The sequence below is a fragment of the Oncorhynchus keta genome, chromosome 20, assembly GCF_023373465.1.
Source record: "Oncorhynchus keta strain PuntledgeMale-10-30-2019 chromosome 20, Oket_V2, whole genome shotgun sequence".
Classification (NCBI taxonomy): Eukaryota; Metazoa; Chordata; class Actinopteri; order Salmoniformes; family Salmonidae; genus Oncorhynchus; species Oncorhynchus keta.
Window position 1 is genome coordinate 23,264,134 of NC_068440.1, and position 7,127 is coordinate 23,271,260.

Consider the following 7,127-nt stretch of genomic DNA (forward strand, 5'->3'; position numbering starts at 1 on the left):
TGGGTTTGGCGACGAGTATGAAGCGAGGGCCAGCCAACGAGAGCGTACAGGTCGCAATGGTGGGTAGTATATGGGGCTTTGGTGACAAAACGGATTGCACTGTGATAGACTGCATCCAATTTGTTGAGTAGGGTATTGGAGGCTATTTTGTAAATGACATCGCCAAAGTCGAGGATTGGTAGGATGGTCAGTTTTACAAGGGTATGTTTGGCAGCATGAGTGAAGGATGCTTTGTTGCGAAATAGGAAGCAAATTCTAGATTTAACTTTGGATTGGAGATGTTTGATATGGGTCTGGAAGGAGAGTTTACAGTCTAACCAGACACCTAAGTATTTGTAGTTGTCCACGTATTCTAAGTCAGAGCCGTCCAGAGTAGTGATGTTGGACAGGCGGGTAGGTGCAGGTAGCGATCGGTTGAAGAGCATGCATTTAGTTTTACTTGTATTTAAGAGCAATTGGAGGCCACAGAAGGAGAGTTGTATGGCATTGAAGCTTGCCTGGAGGGTTGTTAACACAGTGTCCAAAGAAGGGCCGGAAGTATACAGAATGGTGTCGTCTGCGTAGAGGTGGATCAGGGACTCACCAGCAGCAAGAGCGACCTCATTGATGTATACAGAGAAGAGAGTCGGTCCAAGAATTGAACCCTGTGGCACCCCCATAGAGACTGCCAGAGGTCCGGACAGCAGACCCTCTGATTTGACACACTGAACTCTATCAGAGAAGTAGTTGGTGAACCAGGCGAGGCAATCATTTGAGAAACCAAGGCTGTCGAGTCTGCCGATGAGGATGTGGTGGTTGACAGAGTCGAAAGCCTTGGCCAGATCAATGAATACGGCTGCACAGTAATGTTTCTTATCGATGGCGGTTAAGATATCGTTTAGGACCTTGAGCGTGGCTGAGGTGCACCCATGACCAGCTCTGAAACCAGATTGCATAGCAGAGAAGGTATGGTGAGATTCGAAATGGTCGGTAATCTGTTTGTTGACTTGGCTTTCGAAGACCTTAGAAAGGCATGGTAGGATAGATATAGGTCTGTAGCAGTTTGGGTCAAGAGTGTCCCCCCCTTTGAAGAGGGGGATGACCGCAGCTGCTTTCCAATCTTTGGGAATCTCAGACGACACGAAAGAGAGGTTGAACAGGCTAGTAATAGGGGTGGCAACAATTTCGGCAGATAATTTTTAGAAAGAAAGGGTCTAGATTGTCTAGCCCGGCTGATTTGTAGGGGTCCAGATTTTTCAGCTCTTTCAGAACATCAGCTGAATGGATTTGGGAGAAGGAGAAATGGGGAAGGCTTGGGCGAGTTGCTGTTGGGGGTGCAGTGCTGTTGACCGGGGTAGGAGTAGCCAGGTGGAAAGCATGGCCAGCTGTAGAAAAATGCTTATTGAAATTCTCAATTATGGTGGATTTATCAGTGGTGACAGTGTTTCCTATCTTCAGTGCAGTGGGCAGCTGGGAGGAGGTGTTCTTATTGTCCATGGACTTTACAGTGTCCCAGAAATTTTTTGAGTTAGTGTTGTAGGAAGCAAATTTCTGCTTGAAAAAGCTAGCCTTGGCTTTTCTAACTGCCTGTGTATAACGGTTTCTAGCTTCCCCGAACAGCTGCATATCACGGTGGCTGTTCGATGCTAATGCAGAACGCCATAGGATGTTTTTGTGTTGGTTAAGGGCAGTCAGGTCTGGGGGGAACCAAGGGCTATATCTGTTCCTGGTTCTAAATTTCTTGAATGGGGCATGTTTATTTAAGATGGTTAGGAAGGCATTTAAAAAAAATATCCAGGCATCCTCTACTGACGGGATGAGATCAATATCCTTCCAGGATACCCCGGGCCAGGTCGATTAGAAAGGCCTGCTCGCTGAAGTGTTTCAGGGAGCGTTTTACAGTGATGAGTGGAGGTCGTTTGACCGCTGACCCATTACGGATGCAGGCAATGAGGCAGTGATCGCTGAGATCTTGGTTGAAGACAGCAGAGGTGTATTTAGAGGGGAAGTTGGTTAGGATGATATCTATGAGGGTGCCCGTGTTTAAGGCTTTGGGGGGGTACCTGGTAGGTTCATTGATAATTTGAGTGAGATTGAGGGCATCAAGTTTAGATTGTAGGATGGCTGGGGTGTTAAGCATGTTCCAGTTTAGGTCGCCTAGCAGCACGAGCTCTGAAGATAGATGGGGGCAATCAGTTCACATATGGTGTCCAGAGCATAGCTGGGGGCAGAGGGTGGTCTATAGCAGGCGGCAACGGTGAGAGACTTGTTTTTAGAAAGGTGGATTTTTAAAAGTAGAAGTTCAAATTGTTTGGGTACAGACCTGGATAGTAGGACAGAACTCTGCAGGCTATCTTTGCAGTAGATTGCAACACCGCCCCCTTTGGCAGTTCTATCTTGTCTGAAAATGTTGTAATTTGGAATTAAAATTTCAGAATTTTTGGTGGTCTTCCTAAGCCAGGATTCAGACACAGCTAGAACATCCGGGTTGGCAGAGTGTGCTAAAGCAGTGAATAGAATGGTCCTTCTGTAGCTCAGTTGGTAGAGCATGGCGCTTGTAACGCCAGGGTAGTGGGTTCGATTCCCGGGACCACCCATACGTAGAATGTATGCACACATGACTGTAAGTCGCTTTGGATAAAAGCGTCTGCTAAATGGCATATTATTATTATTATATTATTAGAACAAACTTAGGGAGGAGGCTTCTAATGTTAACATGCATGGAACCAAGGCTATTACGGTTACAGAAGTCATCAAAAGAGAGCGCCTGGGGAATAGGAGTGGAGCTAGGCACTGCAGGGCCTGGATTCACCTCTACATCGCCGGAGGAGAAGAATAAGGGTACGGCTAAAAGCAATAAGAATTGGTCGTCTAGAACGTCTGGAACAGAGAGTAAAAGGAGGTTTCTGGGGGCGATAAAATAGCATCAAGGTATAATGTACAGACAAAGGTATGGTAGGATGTGAATACAGTGGAGGTAAACCTAGGTATTGAGTGATGAAGAGAGAGATATTGTCTCTAGAAACATCATTGAAACCAGGAGATGTCATTGCATGTGTGGGTGGTGGAACTAATAAATTGGATAAGGTATAGTGAGCAGGACTAGAGGCTCTACAGTGAAATAAGCCAATAAACACAAACCAGAACAGCAATGGACAAGACATATTGACATTAAGGAGAGGCATCCTTAGTCGAGTGATCAAAAGAGTCCAGTGAGTGGAGTGGTTGGTTTGGGGGTCACGGCGATTTAGACAGCTAGCCAGGACATCGGTAGCAAGCAAGCATAGGATGGAGGTCTGTTGTTAGCCACCTCTTGCGTTCCGTCAGTAGATTAGTGGGGTTCCGTGTGGTAGAGGGGATTAGTCCAAATCACACAACAACAAAAATAAAATAAAAACAATAGATATAGTTATAGAGGCCCAAGAAGAAACATAATAATAATAAAAATAAATAAATTGTCCGATTGTCTATTCTGAGAGCAGCCGGTAAGACAGCTAATGGTTAGCAGGCCGCAGATGGGCGTTCAGGTAACGTCGCAACGGAGGAGCCAGCCAGATCTCCTTCGGGTAGATAACGTCGACAGTCCAGTTGTGAAGGCCCGGTGGGGCTCCGCGTAGGCAGTAAAACGGGTCCGGATAGGTGACTGCAGCTCAGGAGTGATTGACGGAGCTGGCTAGCTCCGGAGTAATTTGATACCATTCCACCGATTCCGCTCCAGACATTACCATGAGCCCGTCCTCCCCAATTAAGGTGCCACCAAGCACCTGTGCAACGTTCATACAACAAGGTATACTTTACATCAACAAATGTTAAAAAGCAATGAGCCTGATGCAATAGATCAGAATGCTTAAAATGTTGAAAAACTATTATTTCTTCACATTATAAGTGCAGCAATGCACACATGGCAGTAGGCTATGCTCGAATGTTCCTCAATACAATTAAGGGGAACACACCATTCTAAAAAGCGCACCACATATGAGAGTGGTTTCATGTAACAGAGGTGAAACTATCCCTTAGAAATTTAGAGAGGGTAAATCTACAGATGCAATAAACAACACCAGGATTGTGAATGCTGACTGTCTCCACTCAGATTAAAAGGTGGGTGACGTGTGAGGTGCGCAGCTGCAACCTGGTATCAGAGCATTTCGTATTATTCTTTCTGTAAATCAGCGGACTTTTCGTATGATATGTATTACTTTGTGGATATTCAGCACCCATTTCGTATGATATGTTATTAGGAATTTGCAAAATGATGTGTTATGAATTCTAGCTAGGTGGCTAGGTGGTTAACGTTAGCTAGCTGGCTAAAGGAAAGGTGGATACCTAGTCAGTTGTACAACTGAATGCCTTCAACTTAAATATATCTTCCGCATTTAACCCAATCCATCTGAATCAAAGAGGTGTGGGGGGCTGCCACGCCTTCGACGCCCAGGGGAACTAACGTTAGCTACACTATGGGTTGGGGTTAAGGTTAGGGTTAAGTTTTGGAGTTAGGTTAAAGGGTTAAGGTTAGGGTTAGTAGAGAGTTAGCTAACATGCTAAGTAGTTGAAAAGTTGCTAATATGTTAAAGTTGTCCTTGATGTGATTTAAACTAACAACCTTACCGTTGCTAGATGTTTGTGCTATTCGCCCACCCTGACCTTAGTTTTTGCCTTAAGTAAACATCTGTCTTATGTAACCACAACACATAACAATATCACACTAATTTGAGTGTCACTGATTTACTTTTACTATGTTACGTCTAGTATATGAGACCAGGATGCAAATATACATAGCTTATATAGCCCAAAAGCCCATTTATGCTTGATCCAAAAATGTGGTTGGAGGCTCAAAATGGACAGTGTGACGCAATTGCGGAGCCTCCGGCAGCTTGCAGAGGCCAAATTGAGCTCTTTACCTCTGTGCCATGCACCTCCCAAATTGTGTAACAATGTTGAGGGCTCTGTGTAGCTCAGTATTGACATGATTGGTTGACTGTAGGTGAGGGTGGGAGATCTTGTATAAACACAAAATCACTTCCTTGAGAACAACTCTGCACTGCTCTGTGAAGTGCAAGAGGTATGAATGCCCTGACTTCTGCAGAGGCCATATCACCGTAAATGCTGCATGGCCAATGCAGGCATCTGTGCCTTTTCGAGCCAATTCATGCTTGAATCTAAAATGTGGTTGGAGGCTCCACGTGGATGGTATGACGCAATTGCGGAACCTCCAGAGGCACTCAGAGGCCAAATTGAGCTCCATACTGCATCGCAATGCACCTCTCAATGTTTTAACAATGTGGAGGGCTCTGTTTAGCTCTGCATTGGCATGATTGGTTGATGGTAGGTGAGGGTGGAAGGTCCTGTATAAACACAAACTCACTTCCTTCACAACAGCTCTGCACTGCTCTGTGAAATTCAAGAGGTATGAATGCCCTGATTTCTGTAAAGGCCATATCACCGTAAATGCTGCACAGCCAAGGCAGATGTCAGATTACCAAGCAGCGCCTTTAACCCAGGCTACAATTTTACATGTAGGCAAATTATTTATGTAGGCTTCATTTTGGCAAAATAGATTTAAATATACGATTTAAATGTTGGCCTTTTAGAGGCTATTTATTTTTTTACATGTGAATTTCTGGCTCAGACAGCCCAATTGATCCATTTCAGTTATAGTCTACTCTTATTAACCTTTTAAATGTGTGAATGACCTAGGTCCAGGAATAGACCCATGTTGCCATATGAACATATATTGTAATGAAACAGCATGGAGCAGGTCTCTAACCCTATATTTGAAATTGGGATGGTTCATCTTCAGTTTGGGACTATTTAAATTACACTTAAATTACACTTCTGGATAGTGATGAAAAAAGTTAGTCTTGAGCCCTGTATGTAGCAGGTTAGCTGGCATTGGCCAGAAAGTTGAAGTCACACTGGAGCTTGGGCTGGAGCTGTCCAGGGTGCCATTCTGGCACCTCCAATTTTTGGGGAATTGGAGGAGAGAGATTTCATCAGCAGGTAGCCTATAAAATAATGATAGACTAACTAAATAGCTAATTCAAAACATAATAAGCCATGCTACAACTATCTTGCTAGTTAACGTTTTAGCTATAGGACTAAGCATTATTGTAATTGACACGTTGTCGCCTTTCCACTGGCACTGTTGAGAAATACATCGGACACATTATTTGAAAGCTGGGATTCCCCTCTATTAAAAACAGTAGGCTATGTAATTCACACATAAAACATTTAAAAAATGGTCCAATTGACAAATAGCTTCCATGGTGTGCATATATATCTCCCCTAAAGCATTAATATGTTAGCCTTAAGGTTATAGATAAACATGTCTTAGTTAGTTACCTTGCTTTGAATTAATTACTTTGAATTTAACCTTTACTTAACTGAAGTAGCCTACCTTATCCATTTTATCCCTGATTCATTGAATGAGGGAATAATTATATAAAGACATGAAAGTATTTGATTGTAATGTTGATATTTTATATTAAGGGTGACCAACCATCCTCCAGGAGAGCTACTGGATGTGCAGGCTTTTGTTCGAGCCCACTCTAATACACCACATTGTAGCCCAAACATCAGCTACTCAACATGACCTTGATAGGCAGACTTGGGTGTGTTTCAGGGCTGAATCAAAAGCTGGCACACCCAGTAGCTCTCCTGATGGAGGGTTGATCATATGTATTTTATGCAGTAGCCTAACAGTGCAGCTATTTTACTTTGTGAGGGGTTAAGTGTCTTGGCATGAGATCGTAGGATTTACATGGGATCAGAGACCAGCAGCCTTCTAGTGTCAATTCCACATTCATGCTGACTTTTTCATATAGGCCACATAGACACCACCAATTGTTGTCATGGAAATTTGGTTAAAGTCTTGGAATTCCATCTGTCAAAAATGTGTAGGAACCCTTAACAGTCAATAATCAGAGGTCTCTATAGCATAATATAATTTGGGAGTTTCTGTGAACATCGTCTAACGGACCGACTTGAACAAAAGCTGAATATCAAATTATAATCGTTTTCTAGTGAGTGATTGATTGATTTATAGTAGAGTAAAACTATCTTAATGTAGCCTACTGGACGTAATGGATGATGGATCTCTCTCTTTCCTTTCCATCTTGCTCCAAAGGGATGGATGACTGAGGCATCTGGCT